The following is a 19,872-nucleotide window of genomic DNA, read 5'->3' on the forward strand; positions in this document are numbered from 1 at the left end:
CAGCTTCCAAACATCACATATCGTCGATTTGGAATACTTTGAAGTTTATAAATAGAATTGTATCTTTGTCCATCTTGGATAAGTTTCACGATCTGTTCTTTCGTTCAAAGAGAAATTTGTCTTTTACGAGGATGAAAATGTCTTTTGCATTTTCCTCACTTTCAAAGTTGCAGGAAAAACTTTAATTCAAATTTTCATTAAAATAAATAAAACAAGAAAAATTCACCTTGTCTGACTTTTTTTGAGCTTTGAATAAATTCCTCTTGGGGAGCAGCATATTGTATATGCTTTTTTTTCCTATAAAGTCTACTCAGTCGTAAGAGTTACGTAGATAGACGTGATATAATGTGATTCCGATTTGCATAATATGATTTGCATTCCATTTCATAAGAAAAAACCGGTCGTTCGAGATGGGGAATTACCCACCTCTGACTTGGATGGCTTCTCGATTGACACTAAATCACAGGGCAAATTAAAATGTGTGCTAATTAATGCCAGGAGCTTGGGTAATAAGAAATATTTTTTAGAAACTATGTGATGGAGGGCCTGGATCTTACAGCCATTACAGAATCTTGGGCAAACGATGGCGATAAATCTTTTTTACACACCTCAGGATACGATGCTTTTTTGAGAAATAGATCTGATAGGAAAGGGGGTGGAGTGTTGATATACGTGAAATCATGTTTGAAGGCTAGAGAGTGTAACGTGCAGAGAAGTGATATTGAAACTACAGTATATGGGTTGAGCTTGAAAACAAAAGACATCATAAACTTATTGTTGGGGTTTCTTACAATCCACCGAATAGGGATCCAAATTGCATCGCCAAATTTGATGATGAAATTTCCTACATGTGTAAGCCTAAGAGATTTTCTGAAGTTGGTGGTCGAAAATTTGTTGTATCAGCATGTATCAGAAGCAGCCACTAGGGGCACTGCTATTTTGTATTTAGTTCTTACTAGTTCCGAGGATCTTGTTGAACATGTTTTGGTGGGGTAAGAGTTTTCTTCCTGTGATCATCGTGTCGTCAGTTTTCACTATAACCTTTCTTCACGTAAGGTTGATTACAAAAGACTGGTTCCTTTTCGGAGAACTAACTTTGACGTTTGAGAGGAAGGTTATGGCGGAAGTTTTCAAAAACCGGTTGGAATCAGTCGGGGTGGTAAGTCAATGGAAAGAATTTAGTACGAAGTTATCCTCAGTTTTGCAGGACGTCATACCCTTTGTTCGAAAAAACTGTGTCTGTACATCGCGCCCTCTATGGTTCACGGATAGCGTGCGTAACCTTTATCTTGAAAAGAAAATAGCATTCAAATATAACAGTGGACGAAATGACCTATCGTTGTTTACTGATAAAAGAAGAGCGTTGAAGAAAGCGATGAGGGATAGTAAAAAGGAGTTGGATCTAGGTTGGCAGATAATATTGACTCTGACCCAAAATCATTTTTTAGATACGTCAATAATGGATGTAAGGGCACAGTTGGCCCCCTGTGGATAGGAGGGTCTAGGGTAGAGAGCAATGTAGGCATGTGTAGTGCTTTCAATGACTTTTTAATAGGGATAATGATATTCAATGTACGGGAGTTGCATGGGGTGATAGGACCAGATGATATCTATCATAGGGCTCTCAGGGAATTTGCTAATAAATTGTTGGGGCCATTCGCACAGATCTACAAGAGTAGTGTTGCTGAGGATATCGTCCCAAGGGATTGGAAAGGGCAAAAATGTAGATGTTGTTTGCCTTGATTTCCAGAAGGCATTCGATCGGGTCCAACATGGTAAACTCTTGAAGCGTTTACACGAGATTGGGATTGAGGGCAACTTGCTGAATTGGATAGAATCGTGGTTAAGAGATAGGTCACAACTAGTTATGGTAATCGGGGATCAAAGCTATAAGGAGTTTCTCCAGACCAACTTAAACACGATTGCGGCATAGGCAAATGAATGGAGCATGACGTTTAGCGTTGACAAGTGCATAGTCACTCATTTTGGTACGAACAACCCACGGTTCTCTTACGAGTTAAATTGTGTCACTATCCCGGATGCAACTAGGGTCACCAATTTGGGAATTCTCCTTGACGAGCGGCTTAAATTTTTTGAACATTGTTCAAAAAAGCGAAATAGAATGCTTGGTCTCATTTTCAAAAAGGTCTCTTCGCGTTCTCCTAAAGTTATTCTTCCACTTTTCCGAGGGTTAATTCGTCCTGGACTAGAGTATGCTGTAAGTTAGTATGCTGTAAGAATGTTTTTGAGACCATACCTACGGAGGGACATAGACTTGGTTGAAGGGATGCAGAGAAGAGCTACGCGTTTCCTCATTGGCTTACGGAGTCATGAAGAGACTTAATTTTTTGAATATGTTTACTTTGGATGAACGCAGGTGTCGAGGAGATATGATCGAAGTGTTCAAAATTTTCAACGAGATGGATAGGATGGACCATGAATTTTTAGTACGCCGCCAACCGACTGCTTTTAAAAGGGGACACCAGTGTTGATTGGTACGGGACAATGTGAGGTTATGGTGTCGCAGGAAATTTTTCTCTAATAGGGTTGTTATTAAATGGAATAGCTTACCCCCGGGGGTAGTAAATTCTAACACAATTGACACATTTAAAAAGAAATACGATAAACATGTTGGGGTAAATCGTGAAGCTATCCATACTTAGAATAACACAACTATAAGTATTCTTTATGGGCAATATATATTTTATCATGTACATATAATGTTTGTAATTGAATTTTTAATTGGGTTGCTGTTTATTTTTTTAATATATGACATCCATATTTTTATGGGCATCTTTTTCTCAGCCACCTCGTTGGGCATTTTGCCTGTTGTGGCCTTGTATTTGTATTTATTTAAGCTGTGTCTGTGAATCATTTTTTAAAATATTTTTTCAAATAAATATTGCTCGTAATATTTTCATAACATCATTTTTTTCCAGATGGGATTTAGCGAATTACTTGAGATGTAGTAATACTTTATCACCGTATATCGATCATTTTATTGTAACTATTTCTAGAGATTTGTCAAAGGTGTTCAAATTTTTTTTTAAAATAGTGTCGAAAATCCTTTGTTACTGGTATATTTTGTTACTGAGCAGCTACAACAAACCAGAAATTAAAAACGCCTGAATAAAAAATATGTAGAAGTTATTTGCATATGCATTATATACATACAGGGGTTGGACGAAATAATATGAACACCTATGAAATGAGACAAAATCTTTATTAATAGGCTGTTGGTCCTCCTTTTGCATTAATTACAGTTTGTATCCGTCGTGGGATGGACAAATACAAGTCATGCACAACAGTCACAGGGATACACAGCCACTCCTCCTGCAAAAAGGTCACTAATTCAGAACGTGTCTTTGGAGGTGGAAATCTACTGCGCAGTTTGGCCTCCAAAATACCCCACAAAGGTTCAATTATATTAAGATCAGGGGACTGAGCGGGCCACACGGGATGTTGCAGTTCATCAAGCCAGTCTCCGATAATTCCAGCAGTGTAAACGGGGTAATTATGATCTTGGAACACAGGTCGAGAATCAGGTAACTAATATTGCACCATTGGATGAAGATGGTCGGCCAGAATACTGACATATACCCATGCTTTAACCCACCCATCCAGGACAATAAGTGGGCCGATACCACGGTGAGACATGACGACCCACAGCATCACTGATCCCTCTTCATTCTTAACAGTAAGAAGGAGACAATCAACGTCATGGGCTTGTGGTGGCGTTCTCCAAACGTAAACACGTCCGTTAGTGTGGATTAATGTGAACGATGATTAGTCTGACCAGATGATATTCTTCCAATGTTGTTGTGTCCAATTCTTATGTTCGTGACACCATGTTCGTTGTTTCAAGGCATTGCATGGTGTAACCAATGATTTTGGAATAGCCGCTCTACCGTGTATGTTTGCTGCATGCAGTTCACGCCGGATAGTTTTTGTACAACTTCCTGTAGATAGGTGTTCATCTCAGATGTTATCTGGGAGGCAGTAGGTGCAATGTCTTGTGCTTTCTGGTCATAATCCGCTTCAAAACCCTTCTGTCTCTATCATCTTCGACTTTCGGCCACTGTTATGCTTGGCAGATGATGTCTTTCCCTGTTTGTTATAGGCTGTCATAACCGTCGACACGGTACTTCTCCCGACACAAACAAGGGTGGCCATTTTCGTTACTGTGGCTCCGTCAAGACGGGCTCCAACAATCGTGCCTCTTTCGAAATGTGTGAGGTCAGCCCTATTGAAGTTTTAACTCCCCAATATATATCGTATCCGAATGCTATCACTGCTACGACTAAACTGATGTGTGCACATTCTCGACCGCTAGGTGGCATTCTTCCACACTAGAGGGCGAGAGTATACGACAGATTCCCTCGAGTGTTGTTTTTTTCACAGGTGTTTATATTATTTTGTCCTACCCCTGTATGTGTGGATATTATTTTGCAAATGATTATCATTAAGAAATAGAGAATATGCGTCTTAAAAAAATATGTTCTTCTTTTTGCATGGTGATTTTTAACCAATATTTTCTGTTTTTTTATACATATTTCGGAATTTTAAACTTTTTCAGGATTTTTGGTGCATATATTTTAGGGTTTCTAATGCATATTCTTGGTTTCTAATGAATATTTTGACATCTTCAAGTGCATATTTGCATATTTTTAAAGCATATTTCGCCACATTTTCATTGCACCGGGCTCTACTGATAATTTTCCCCGTCCCTCAAAGGGAAGCTGCACCATTGTTCAATTGTGCTCTAGTTACAGTAAGCAGCTATCTTCGGAAGAAAATATCAGAGGACTGGCGGTGTTTCTGTCACGATGGCAACACGCTTTATCCTCTAGTAATGTAAAGTTAGTTGAATCCCAAAACTATTTGTGGACACTCGGAATCCAAAATTGTTCTATAATGTCCCTGTAGAATTTCTGGGATCACAATACGCTTTACGATGCAAAGTTTTCCTAATCCATTGAATGTCATGCATTCCAAAGTTAGATGAACGAAAAAACAAAGTGTGTCGTTCTTTTTCTGATCAATGCACCCATCACTAAGCTATTCTGCTGTTCGTATTCCCTTCAAGGGGGCAAGGGAAGTTCAAAATAAAGAATTATACAGTTCGACGCTCGTTATAACGACCGGTAAATATAATTCAATCCACTACAGCGTCCGAACCTGGTCATCATTTTTTGTTGTTTTCTTCTCGAAGAAATGGACAATGTCCGTCGTCGAATAGGTTTGGCCTTTACATTTTTTTATGTTCGGAGAAGAAAGGGTATGAAACATAGATGGTTTAAATATAAGAGAAAAAACCCAGTGGTTAACTAGCGCCATGATTATGAACTTCGATTACCATATTGTTTTATAAATTTTCTCATATGGTGGCTCAATTCCACTTCCCACATGATTGATTTTTTTTTATCTTAATGCAAATTTTATTACACGATTTCACTTGATTTCTCCATGAGAGACTGACTATAGATCTAAATATGAACTTATTTTGCTGCATGTTGTAAAAAGTAAATGTATGTTTTGGTCATAATATAGTATTTCGTAAGTGAAAAATGTACATACTGTACTGTATTATGTATTTAAATTCAGTTTTTTACACATTTTATTGCCTTATTGTAACAGAATGAAAGAAATTTTTAAATTCCATCTATACAATACACAATTTTCCGAAGAAGCTAAACTTTATAATTTTAAACTTTCGATATAACGACCAATATAACTCCCGTTTTCCGTGGAACAAACAGGGTTGTTATAAAGAGCGTCGACTGCATTTCTTTTTTCAGAAAATGTGTTCTTAGATAATTTAAACATGCACAATAAATACATTTTGGTGTATCCAATCAAATTATTTAGAAAATATTTATGTTTAATGAATGATTTATTGAAAAATAACCACAACACTGAAGTGAGCTATATTCGTTCAGTGCGCTCCCTATTTTGATGAAATCCATTCATATTTATTTTTATTTTGCTTCCAAAGACACACAAACATTGACAAGCATGCATTTTTTAAAATGTGTCCAAGAGTATGTGAGGAAAGAAAAATAAAAACATGAAAAATATGGGGCCAAATTACTATTTTTTTTTTTGCCTTTTTAACAATAAAATATTTTTTTAATGTAGTAAATATTCATATAGTTAAAAATAGATGCTTGGTTCTCTCAAATAGGTCATAACAAAAAGTGTGTAAAATGCAAACGAAAAACAAACACGGAGAAAACTAGAAAAATGGAGATATTATTTCTTGTAGCAACCATGATCTTTTAATTATAAAAATCGGAATAGAAAAATAACTAACGACCAGATTTTCTCAACCATCTCGTTGGACATTTTACCTGTTGTGGCCTTGTATTTGTATCCAAGGTGATTCGTTCTAAAATATTTTACATAAAAAAATTTCGTTTTTATATATTAAAAAAAATTCGTGTAGGCTGTGCCATAGACGCGTCCGCAAGTTTCGGCGTAAATGCGTTCTCTGGGTCTACCTTTGCGTGGTAGGTAAGACCTACTGACATAATGAAACTGGTATCATCGGATTTGTCTTCTGAATAGCTAACAGATGATACCAACGTTGTCTATTTGAGGAGTGAACGTCTCGAGATATAGCGTAAACAATTTCGTTACGAATGGGGGCCGCATGCTTGTTGTTCAGACTGGAAGAAGCATTAAAATCCGTAGGGTATCATGGGATTCGTCTTTGGAATATCTAACAGACGACACCATTTGCCTTTTATTTGCGTTGTGAACCTCCAGAGATATAGCATAAAACTATTTCATTACGAATGTGGGTCGCAAGCCTAGACCCAAAGAGGTATTAAAACCAGATATACATTATTAGATTTCTTTCACAAATGTCTATCACACAATATCATTGGATTTTATCGAGACATTGCGTAAAATAATTTTGTTACGAAAGCGGGCGGCGAGCCATCATTAGATTTGCCTCAACATCATCGAACTTTTTTATCATTTTTGTCGCACCACGGTCATTTTCTGCACACGAGGGCTAATTAGACCGGGACCTTTATAATTTATTGCCGATTCCGAACGGCAGGCTTGTTTTTTGTACTCATCGAGAGGTTAGTGCGCTAATCCTTCAATGGGGGAATTCCCTGCGGTAGCAATTTTTTCTGCGTTCATGTCACCATTTTTGCTGTTGTACCCCTGTGTCAGGAAAGTTCTCTGATAAGGACAAACCGGGTATCGAACTCGCGACTCCTCTAAACATCCTTTGGTACTTTAGGCGAGTATCTTATCGACCCGGGCTAGCGCGCCTTCATCGGACTTTATTTTCGTTGTGAACCTCTCGAGATATAGCGCAAAATAATTTCGTAACGAAAGCGAGCCGCGTGTCTGATGCCCAGACCGGAAGAAGTATGTATTAAAACCAGAGTAGAGCATCATTGGATTTGTCGTAACGAGATTTATCCGCACACATCAAAAACTTCGATGTATTCTGAATACTTCCTGAGATATGAGCGTTTAAATTATTTCGTTACTCAACTTCTGCGAATGTACCCAGTATATCGTCAGATGATTTAAAAGACGTATTCATGCCAAAAACAAAAAAAAAAAGGAAGAAAAATCATTATTTTTATAGATTTGAACGTCCCGTATCCCCTCATACGTAGTATTACTACAGTGTAACCTCCCGTAATGGACGCTTTTCTGATCCCCGGTCCAGTGGAATAGTTCTTCAATGTATGTCACTCCCCGTTAGCGAGATGAAAGGTTATAACGTACAGTATAAATCGTTCCATATAATATAAGATATAGCCTATTATATCAGACTTTATTTGGGAATATACACATTTAAAGGTATATGCATAATAGCCAATAGAAAAATTCAGTCAAATTTAATCGAACATTCTCTATCGAGACGATTAGTGATTATGCATAATCACCGGTGTATCACTTTTACAGTAATTAACATGTATAGGTACCAATTGCGCCTGAGGCGTATATGTGAGAGAGTCGTATAAGCGAGGAGGTTCCACTGTATATCATACCTCTCCATTAGCGGACAAAATGTTTGGTCCCATGGATGTCCGTTATCAAGAGGTTCTACTGTAGTATTTTTGTGGACGATCGAATACTTTCTGCTGGGGGTAGTACGAATAAAATACAGGGTAGGCAAAAAGTCCGTGGAAACTTTAAAAATGAATAAAAACCGGAAAAATAACCGAAATAAAAAACGGTTTGCAGGGTTAGCATCGCTAGGTCACGGGAATTTTTTTTAAGACAGGGAAAAAACCTCAAAAAACAGCAGATAGGTGGCGATGACATACACAATTCAAAGAAAAGATACGTAAATAACGAACATAATTCCTCCAAATCGTTTATTACAGCAGTATCTGTTCCACATGACCACCAGCACTGGGGATAACACATTGCAGGCGGGCCACAAATCCAGCAACGACAGAGTGCAGCAGGTCCGCACACACTGCTCACAACGGTGAACTGATTGTGGATTACGAGCGCAAGTTCTTATAACCGTCTCATTTGCATATTTCCACCGAAGTCGCTCGTACCAGCGCCACCAATCGGTTTTTTTTAAATTATTTTTTCCCTGTCTTAAAAAAAATCCCCGTGACCTAGCGATGCTAACCCTGCAAATCGTTTTTTATTTCGGTTATTTTCCCGGTTTCTATTCATTTTTAAAGTTTTTACGGACTTTTTGCCCACCCTGTACAAGAATGAGAGTTAGAAAAAAAAATACTGAAGCTAGATGGAATGGTATTTTCTTGTAGATCCCTGATGTCTATCGGCTCCACCCCTACGATTAATTTTGCCGCACCCCGCAGAGCTAAACATCTTGGGTGTCAATGCGTCGCTCGGAGATGTAACAATAATTTGATTGGGAGATCCAGTCTCTCTAATAACCGAGATCCCAACCATCGGAACTCCCTGCAAAGATCTAGACTCTTTTTCCTCTCACTTCCTCTTTTTCCGGGACTTGCCTAAATCCCTCTATGAATCTGCAGCTACGGACATTTATCTTTTCCGCACGTCATATAATTTAGTTACCGATAGACAGCTTTTAGACTCTTCCGTAACAATACCGCCTGGCCGGCAAAAAAATAAATAAATCGCATGCTGAAGATTTTATACAAATGCAAAGCCGTCGCCACGATAGGCAATTGACTGATAGAAAAATTTTATATGTTACGGTAAATGTGATAGATCGGTTATATATATATATTATACATGATAAGCGGTTATTATGCACACTTACCAATCGTCTTGGTAAGTTTGATAAGTTTATCACTTTTACCGGCGGATATGAGTGATACCCAGGTGTCGTTGGTAAATTTGATAAACATTTGAAATTTATCGTCTTTCTCTGTGATTATGCATTATATACTAGGGTAATTGCTGTATTTGATAAATATGAAAAAAAAAAATTCCAAATGAGTCTAATATGTGTGTTGAATATAGTCCGACCTCGATATACTTATAGCCAATTTTACGATCGTACCCCGATAGAATGATACAATACATGTATGAATTGTCATGTATAGTATATCATATAACACGATTTATCATGTTTTCAATGACGCGATGCTTGGGTATTACGCATAATCACCGTGAAATCGATATTTTTTCTGTACTTATTTATTACCAACGACGCTTGGGTAGGTACTATGCCTAATCGACGGTAAACGGGATAAATTTAGGATAATTTATCAAACTTACCAAAATGCTCGGCGATTATGCATAATAACTGGTTACTATATATAATTACCGGATTTATCCCATTTACCGTAACATATATGTGCGTTTGTTTCAAAAAGTTAGAACGTCCTGGAAATTTACGAGTGCACTTCGTGATGTTCTCATGTTAGAAAGCTCAAATTTACAGCATGTCTGTAATTCGCATTTCCATCTTCTAAGAGGCACTTCTTGAGCATATCGATGCGAAAAATTTACTTATACAAATACAAATACAAATACAACGCCACAACAGGCTAAATGCCCAACGAGGTGGCTGATAAAAAGATGCCCATAAAAATATGGATGTCATATATTTCAAAAATGCAGCAACCCAATTAAAAATGCAATTAACACAAATTATAAACAATATATACACATGATAAAATATTATACAATGCCCATAAAGAATACTTATGGTTGTCTTATTCTAAGAATGGATAGCTTCTCGATTTACCCCAACATGTTTATCGTATTTCTTTTTAAACGTGTCAGTTGTGTTACAATTTACTACCTCCGGGGGTAAGCTATTCCATTTATTAACAACCCTATTGGAGAAAAATTTTTAGGTAGAACTTAACTTAGGTAGAAAAACTTAAGGTAGATTGAATGAGTCCTAAAATGTCAAATTACTTTTTCCTCAAAAAAGTAGAACATTTGACTTGAAACGGATTATTACAGGAATATTTGAATAAAATTTACATCAACTTGATGGAATAAGTGTTGTATGCCATTTCTAATTATACAGGGTGTCCTGAAAATCTTAATTCAACTATTATCTCATCAACCCCGTTCGTCGTAGAGGTATGGTTTCAATTTGAAAAAAAAAAAAAATTTATTCAGCAATCACACTCTCAGTTTTAAGATTCAAAATACAGTGAATACAGTGTGCCCCAAAATAAAAAAATCTAAATTTTTATACGGTTCCCCCGTCCTTTAAATTCCAATTACAAAAAATTTTTTCTCTCGTACGCTTGAGGCCAAAAAATTCTACTTTTCCAAGTACAACATTCGCTGAGATATATTATTTCAAAATCAGAACAAAGTCAACATTCGCTGAGATATATTATTTCAAAATCAGAACAAAGTTTGGGGAAACAGCATAAGTGAGGGAAAGAAGCGTTGTCCTTTAGGGTATGCTGTTCTTTCCCAACTTTTGTCCAAATTTTTCGATTCAAATATGTCAGCGAATATTGCACTTGAAAACATGGAATTTTTTTTTTGTTGGCCTCAGGAGAATCAGAGCAACAACTTTCTAATTGGAAGTTAGAGGACGGGGGCCTGTATATAGATTAAATGTTTTTCATTTTGGGGCACACTGTATTTTTAATCTGCTATAGAGTGATTGCTGAACACATTAAAAGTGTTTTCTAAATTATGTTGCTCTGTCTCCCATGAGGTATAAAAATTCCAAATTTTAAGTGCAATATTCGCTGACATATTCGTATTGAAAAATCGGATAAAAGTTGGGAAGGGACTGCATAAATGAGGGAAAGTTAGTTTTTGCTGTTCTTTCATAACTTTTCTCCGATTTTGAATTGAAATATCTTAGCGAATGACCCAAAATACATCACTTAGAAACATCAACTTTTTCTGTTGGGCTCAGGAGAAACGGGGCAACAACCTTCTAATTGGAAAATAGAGAACAAGGGGGCCGTATAAACATTTAAATTTTTTATTTTGTGACACACTGTATTTTCACTCGCAAAATAGGTACCGTAAAGGGTAATTTTTGAACGCTTTTTAAGCATCTTTTAAATTGGAATCATACCTCTACGACGGATGGTTGATGAGATAAAGGCCGCATTATCAATTACAGCACGCCCTGTATAATCACATCTCAAAAATTTTTCATACTATTAAAAACTTTTAGTTCATTCCCCACAGAACATTACAGCAATAATCTGTGCGATGAATATGTTGATACAAACAGTAATTTTTAAGTGTAAAATGTCTAGCAGAAGTACTGATAATATGCTAATTTTACATATATAATTAGCAAAATAATTTTTTTTGACGAAGTATTCATGTGAAATGGCATTTATTTTCTTAATTTTATACCATATCCAAACAAAAACCACGTGCGTTTTATTCAAAATGGCCTTTTTAAAACAGAATGGCAATAAGTAAAATTTTGGGTTATTTATACCCTGGGTTTTTAATTAATGTAATAATTTGCCTCTGTGTGGGATGTTAACGTAACAAAACTTGCTTATTTTTTGGTCACTATATCATCTGTCTGGTGGCCCTATACAAGATTATGGAGTTGAAGATGTATTTATGTCAAAATAGTTTATTATTCTCGGGCAGTTCGATGTATGCAATTAAAAATGCGATTTCCATGCACGATCCGCGCATTTTTTACGCCATTAATGATCGATAAGAGAAGCCCATACGAATGAATGACAGTTATATATCGTATTTCTCTCGCAGCTTGCTTATTGGCAATTTGACATTGGAATTTTCAGAAGCTTCTCTAACGTTGACAATGTGAGAATGCGAGCGAAAAGGTGGAAATTCTTCAGAGAGATGTCACACATTCAAAGGCTAAATATTTGAGCTTATATGCTTTTTATTTTTCATGTGTATTTTTGTTATTTATTTCATTTCTTGGTGAATGTCGTCGTTCGTTCACCAGCTATGATAGGGAATCTTTGCTCAATAAAGGCTGTCAGCAAAAGCAGATGTAATCTCATCAGGCGAAGCTAGAGGATTTTGGTGGGGCGATATATAAATGCTTTTGCTCTGGCTCGCAGATAACGTTGATGAAGTGCTTGACATGATACGTCGAACTGTCTCCAAAAGCAACAGAAGCCAGCAGCAATATCATTTTGTTGCTCCGGTCACTCTCTCTCTCCCTCTTTGTCTCTGGGTCTCTCTTTGTGATATTGGTGGTGTTCAATGCTTGAGGTGGGCCGTAGGAAGGATGGTCGGATGTCATACGGCGACGGTATAATCCCAGGCACGTTGGTTTTCTTGATACATCTGTCTGGCTCTCAAAAACAAAAACGATCGAAACACAACGTTTTTACATTATTCCACTTTTCTGGCGTAGCGATAAGTAATGTTTGGTCAGCTTCAGAAAACTGTTGGGGGCTGTTATAAAACCTTTAGCATTCAAACAGATAATGACCATCAATTTAAACTTGATTTAGAAAATAAAATACCAAAATAAATACGAAATTATACCAAAAACCCTGTCGTAATTTTACACTTGCCATAAATTTGTCTATTTATAATTTTACAAAGCTTGTTAACACATTTCTTTGAATTCTATTTTGCACGTTTTTACCGAGCGAATATACACTAGTATCTTTAGAATTTCGAGAGCTCTCCAGATCAGTAGTTCTCATCCTGGGTTTGTATAACTTCCTTGTGGTCTTGAAATATTTATTAAGATGATTTCTTAACTGTTCGCAAATGGGATGTTGTAAAAGGAAATAAGTTACTTCCAAGTTTTTTTTAAATATGGATAGTATTTCAAGGACATCCTAAATAATTTAAATCGTTTCAAGGGTTCAGCAAGGACATAAAGGTTGAGAAAAGCTGGTCTACATAAATCTATATCATAGGAATTCGGGTAAATAATAACCAATTATCTAGTTTGAAAAACCGGCTCTGGTTATAGGCGTTTATTAGAAATATCGGGGGGGGGGGAAGCTCTAAAGCCAATATTTTTATAGTTACTATGGTAATGATAGCAAATATTGGGGGTAAGTCAAGCTAATGGGGCTCAGACCCATGAGCTGGATGCAATTTTACGCATATGGCTCTGGTTTAATTACGACTGCATAAAATATCTGTAATATTTCACGAAAAGAAGACAAATTTTTACGAAAAAAAAATCAACAAAACAATAATTTGTATTTATTTAATTCGACAACGAGTTGCAAGATATTTCTTTTACAGCTCCAATCGTCTTGTTTGGACTAGCCAGAACTAAGCCAGAACCTATATCCAATGGGGAATGTATGGGGCTATCTTATCCCAATCGACCGAAAATGGGCAGGATTACCGAACTATTGTATAGCTGAAAGAAGCCGTAAAGGCATCATAGCGTTCTTGGCATACAAAAAGTATATAAAATCCTGTTCTATCTATGCAAAAGAATGCATTTGAAGTGATCTGATACTTAGGTAACTCTAAAATATGTAAAATATGTTTGTGTGATGTAGGAAATTGGAAATATGTTTTTTCGATTTGTGCCTAAACATTTGAAACTCTTGTTTTTCACACTTTGAAACAGCTTGTATATACTGTATTTATGTACATTTTCGAAATTTTATACTATGTATATGCAGCCATGTGTGTATGTAAATAAATATGTAGAGATTTTATTCCTGCGTCATCTAGTTTTCTGTTTGTTGCCATTTTCTTACTATGCCTAAACTTATGAAACAGATTGTAGCTTCAAGGGCGTCTAAAAAGTGTGGTTTTAATTTCGAGGATTCCTTAGGCCGAGATTACACTATAAATGTTTCACAAAAGATCATTCACAAAACTTTAAAAACAACCAATAAAATAGGCCTATTGGTTACATTCGCTCGAATGTAACCGAAACGCTTATGGGTTGCATTTCAAATTTTATAAATGAACTTTTCTAAAGCTTTTAGTGTAATCCTAGCCTTATATAGAACAGTGGTTCCAAATTTTTCATGTTCAAAATATCGCCTAGAAATGCGCCAAAGACGTGCGTTCAAAAATAATTTTTACTTATTGAATTCGACAATGAGGTCTCGAAGTGATATTTCATTTTAAAAATTTATTTTTAAATGTATTTCTTTATGGTTCTCAAATAGAATCTTAGTACAATTTTATTTCATCAAAATCTGAATTCTTCATGCATATCAAAATATCTAAGAGAGAGAAAATTGAAATCTTATCTAAAGGATCGCAACATATATTGTGCAACACCTATGCTTCACCCTACCCATGTATGCTGAAATATACAAGATTTTTCACGAGTCCTTGAGTTCGAACGCGGGGAACGTTCAGTGATGCGATATGATATTATTCGCTTCACCGTCCACGGACAAGCCGCGCACACTTCATCAATACATATATATCCATACAAAGTCGAGATGAAGGTAGAAAACAGGAGAGTCCAATCTCCGCTCCTAAAACCCCGTTCACCACATTGTCGACGTGCAACAGGGCGAAAGTGTCATAATCTCCACCAATCGCAACGCAACGCAACGCATGGTGGTATGCGGCATATACACACGCACACACACACACACACACCCAATCTCGAGGCATCCTTCCTACTCATTCTCGCCGTTGAAAAGGGAGATAGATCCGCCAGATATAATTTCATAGCTGGATGATCAACAAATGAGAGTTTCGTGTCGACTCGCCCCTGCTTGTCAGCTTACTGTGCAAGGATGAATTCGCCGTGCAGTGAACCTGTCTTGCAGGGGCGTCACTTTGCTCTCACCCTAAACATTCATCGTCGCATCTCCATCGTTTCTGTCTGCCTACTGCGTGCATGAGAGTAGGAGAAACCTCCCCCCCCCCCAATAGCAGCCACCATTCTTATGCCCTTCTTACTCGGGGTATAGTGGAGCCTCGTTTATACGACGCTCCAGAGGCCTAGTCAAAACACCGTATAAACGAGTAAGTCGAATAACTGAGATTTTTTTAAGACATAAAAAATGTTATAGAATTCAATGTGTGTTTAATTGCATCTCTGATTCTGTTGTAAAAAATATTATTTCAATCGTACTTGAGCGATAAAAAAAAAAACCGCATTTCAAATTATTCAACTACTTCACGATCACGGGCGTAATATTACGTCCAAACATCAGTGGAATAAATCCAAACAAATTCTCTGTGATTAATCAAAAATAATAACTTTGCCCCAGGGCCGTAGTATGCTTTCTCGAGGCGCCGGGGAAGACTTTTCCTTGGGGCCCCTCTTGAAAGGGTTATTATTATGCGAAACAAATGCAAACTTTTGTGGAGTCCCCCCATTCGACTCGAGGCCCAGGAGCAGTGTTCCGGTTTCCCCAGCCTAGTTACGGCCCTGCTTTGTTCGAAGCTATAGAAGAATATTGCCAACACGTGATGAGAGAATAAACAACAATTTACAAAACACCGACATATGTTTCGGCACTCATGGGTGCCGTTATCAAAAGGTGGAAAAACCAAGCACGTTCTGTCCCAACGAACATAAGAGTTATGTTAAAAGCCAAGAGATCCATGAGTCCACAATAGCTTTACACTGCTGGAGTGAAGACCACAAATTTAATTTTTCACAGGCCAAGGTGATCGAAAAAGTTCGGTCACCATTTCTTTTAGACTTCTTTGAGGGTACTTACATAAAGGATTTTCATGAACATTTATTATACAAAATCACAAAATCAACGCCCTCTATTCCATTGCCCTACCACATTTTCATTTTGAAAAAAAAAAATTGAGTAATATTCCAAGGGGCCAAGCTGGACATATGACGTTACTAACAACAAGGGGCAAGAACTATGACGTCAAAAATGAGACTGAAAATACTGAAGTGAAGGAAACAACTCGGACCACCACAGATGCTCTTTCATTCTGACCACGTTCTACGTTGGGACGGAACGTGTTTGGGTTTCCCACCTTGACAACGGCACCCATGAGTGCCGAAACATATGTCGGTGTTTTGTAATTTGTTATTTGTCCTCATCCCGTTATCAATATTCTTATAAGGTTCTCCATGTTTTCTTTCCTCTCTCTTCGCCATCGCGAAGCTTTATGGCAATCCTATTATCTACGGAAGCTGCTTTTTCTTTCCTTCCTTTCTTTACACTATATACACGTTAGAGCGAAAGACAACACGTAGGGTAAGGGTAGAAAGAGGACTCTAAAAAAACTCTCTTATATCATTCCTTATCTTTTGCCCTTATCTCATATCTTTTCTTTTATATTTTTTTCTTTCCTCCTTTCTCCCTTTTTCTAACGCGTTGTTAGGTTAGGACAAGGTTACGGGATTTATTGCTGATTCTTTAAATACAGATAATCCAAATTTCTTGCCAAAACCTTGTACGTGAAGCGGTTAAAGAAATAAAATTTAGCAGAACATTTGGGACATGACATTGGGTAAAAAAATTCAACAAAATCTTCTTGACTTGGGAAAGTCTCCCATTTTGGGCTCTCATTTTTTTGGCATTAGATGATTTGTAACCAGCAGCTCAGTCTTTGATTTCGTTCATTTGATTTTTTCATAAGCACCATTTTTGAAGTTGACACAAGGGTATTCAACTGTTTCCGAGATCAACTTTCGTCATGAATTTAAAATTTTTGATGAATTCTTCCAAAACTTCCAGTTTTTTAGTAGAAATCGGTTTTTTTTTCGTTTTCTCGACATTACGAACTTCGGATCTGACACAGTCAGCAATCACCCTAAAATTTATGACTTTTGTGGTGACAATATGCAAGAACTGTTGCAGAAACGCGTTTCTACTGCATACAAAAATTGTACGCATTTGATTGATATAAATGACGTTCTTTTGACAGATTCAGAGTTCGAGTCGAAATGAAAACGTCGAATAATTGAGGTTTTGCGTCGAATAAATGAATTATTTTACAAATAAAAAGGTCACAACAGACAAAATGCCCAACTAGGTGGCTGAAAAAAGATGGCCATACAAAATATGGATGTCGAATATGTATCTAAACTATATCAAAAATACTGCAGCCCGAGAAGAGCAATGAAAAAACAATAATTATGATAAAATATAAATACACTGCCCATAAAACATTATGGTTGCTTAATCTAAGTATGGAAACTGAACGTTAAAATGAATAAGAACCAATCGCGACCAAAGCCAAACGTCGTATGAACGTGAAAGTCGTATAACTGGGTGACGTATAAACGAGGTCCCACTGTATATGCCTTGCCTTGGATTGCCTTCACGGCAACACCGTCCGACACTGCATCAACGCTCAAATAAATGCCGCCTTTCAGGAGCAACGGAATGTAGTCCGAAAATGCATTGTCGTATATGAAAAGGTGCTTATTTATCACTAGGCATTCTTTTTTTTTTTTCTGTTGCTTTCCCGGAGCCGGATTTATACTCTGGTGTCATTTATAACAAACAGATTCTGGAAAAGAGGGCGAAGCAATAAAGGCACACAGAGAAATAACATTTTGCCCGAGTATAAGAAAACGGCAGAGATATAATGCTGTCTCTTCCGCCATTGTGGCCCATGTATCTTGCATAGAATGCATACACACACATGTTGTAATACTCGACGTACATTTTTATTCCCGAGTTCTAAATGTCTACTTTCATATTTTCTCTTATTTTCTTACCTGGTGAAGAAGAAAAAAAAAATGGTAAAAGAAAATAGAATAATATAAAACTAAAAAAAAATTTCTGTGTGCCATGACTTTTGGAATTGTAATGTTTGTGGATAACGATAAATCAGTCGATACGATCGAATGTCTCTTTATCAAAATACAATGTATCTCTACCGAGACAAACAGAGAAAGATTCAGTTTTATGTATTTCGTGATACTTCTGTAATAAATAGTTTCGGGTGTTGATTCTTTGGAGAGAGCTTCAGATCTCTCCCCATACGTATATCAGGTTTTTTTTAAAAAAAAGTAATAAATATATTATTAATAAAATTTAGGAAATTTTTGATTTTTTTTTGGAGAATAAGCTGTATCATTTCATAGCTATAAGCTTCGGGTGACTTGAATGTCTTCCTTTGTTGTAGATAGTACCAGGTACTATTGTACCTTGTACTTGCGCGATGATCGCCCTAGTGGCGTTGTGGTCAGGGGCTCGTCTACTACCGCTGAAGGTTTCTGTCCCAGGTTCGAAACCGAGGGAGGATATAGATTTTTTTTTCCCTAACGAGCTTGAGGCGAACACCGATAGACTGCGCCTTCGTTTCCAACCAATCTCATTAATGGCAGTAAATTGCAATATAACGATATGGCCGTTGCCAGAGTTGGTGTAGTAGTAAGTATTTTGTTTTGACATTGCGTATTATTAACCCTTAAGTTATCTGACTTCCTTTCTTGTCACTTTTCTTGAAAATGGTACTGGAGTGAACTTTAATAACCTTTTTTGATAGAAAGTGTCCCAAAATAATGAAAACAATGGTAAATTTTGGACTACCTATGCCATTTTCTACGAAAAAATAATTTTTATGTCAAATTTTTAAGCAAAATTCATGTGATATTCCAAACACGATTGCAAAAACTTCTACTTTCAACGTAGGTGGATACCTTAAATGCTCAGTTTTTAAAGCTGATTTTTTCATGGTTAATGACACGTATTGAAAGCTGAGAAAATCGTTTAAAAAACTCTATTTCAAATTGTACTGTGTATACAGGAACTTATTGAAGACGTGCAAAGCCTAAAAAATGCACGTAAGATGAAATAATTGAAGTAATATTACTTTTTCCAAATATATATCTGCCTGTTTTTTGATTCAAACTATAAGTAAGAAAAAAATTCAGATTGATAACTTTAAGGTATTAAAAAAAAAATGTAAATAAAACATTCTTCCAAATTAGTTGATCACAGCCACACATGCTCTGCTATAAATAAAGAATAGTTGTCGTTAAATATGGTGCATGTCTATAAACTGACTCAAAACTATTGCTTTATTGTGTATTTTAATCCCATTTTACGATCCTTAATATTTTATAGGCTCGTACAGACACCATTGAGATTAATAAATAAAATTTCAACTTCAATGAGATTCAAATACAAATACAATACAAATACAAATACAACGCCACAACAGGCAAAATGCCCAACGAGGTGGCTGATAAAAAGATGCCCATAAAAATATGGTTGTCATATGTTTCAAAAATACAGCAACCCGATTAAAAATGCAATTAACACAAATTACAAACAATATATACACATGATAAAATATTATACAATGCCCATAAAGAATACTTATGGTTGTCTTATTCTAAGAATGGATAGCTTCTCGATTTACCCCAACATGTTTATCGTATTTCTTTTTAAACGTGTCAATTGTGTTACAATTTACTACCTCCGGGGGTAAGCTATTCCATTTATTAACAACCCTATTGGAGAAAAATTCCCTGCGACACCATAACCTTGCATTGTCCCTCACCAATCGATACTGGTGTCCCCTTGTAAAAGCAGTCGATTGGCGGTGTACTAAAAGTTCATG

The sequence above is a fragment of the Pholcus phalangioides genome, unplaced genomic scaffold (assembly GCF_987345545.1).
Source record: "Pholcus phalangioides strain wild (caught in Gottingen) unplaced genomic scaffold, Ppha-v1.0 ptg000007l_1, whole genome shotgun sequence".
NCBI classification, from domain to species: Eukaryota; Metazoa; Arthropoda; class Arachnida; order Araneae; family Pholcidae; genus Pholcus; species Pholcus phalangioides.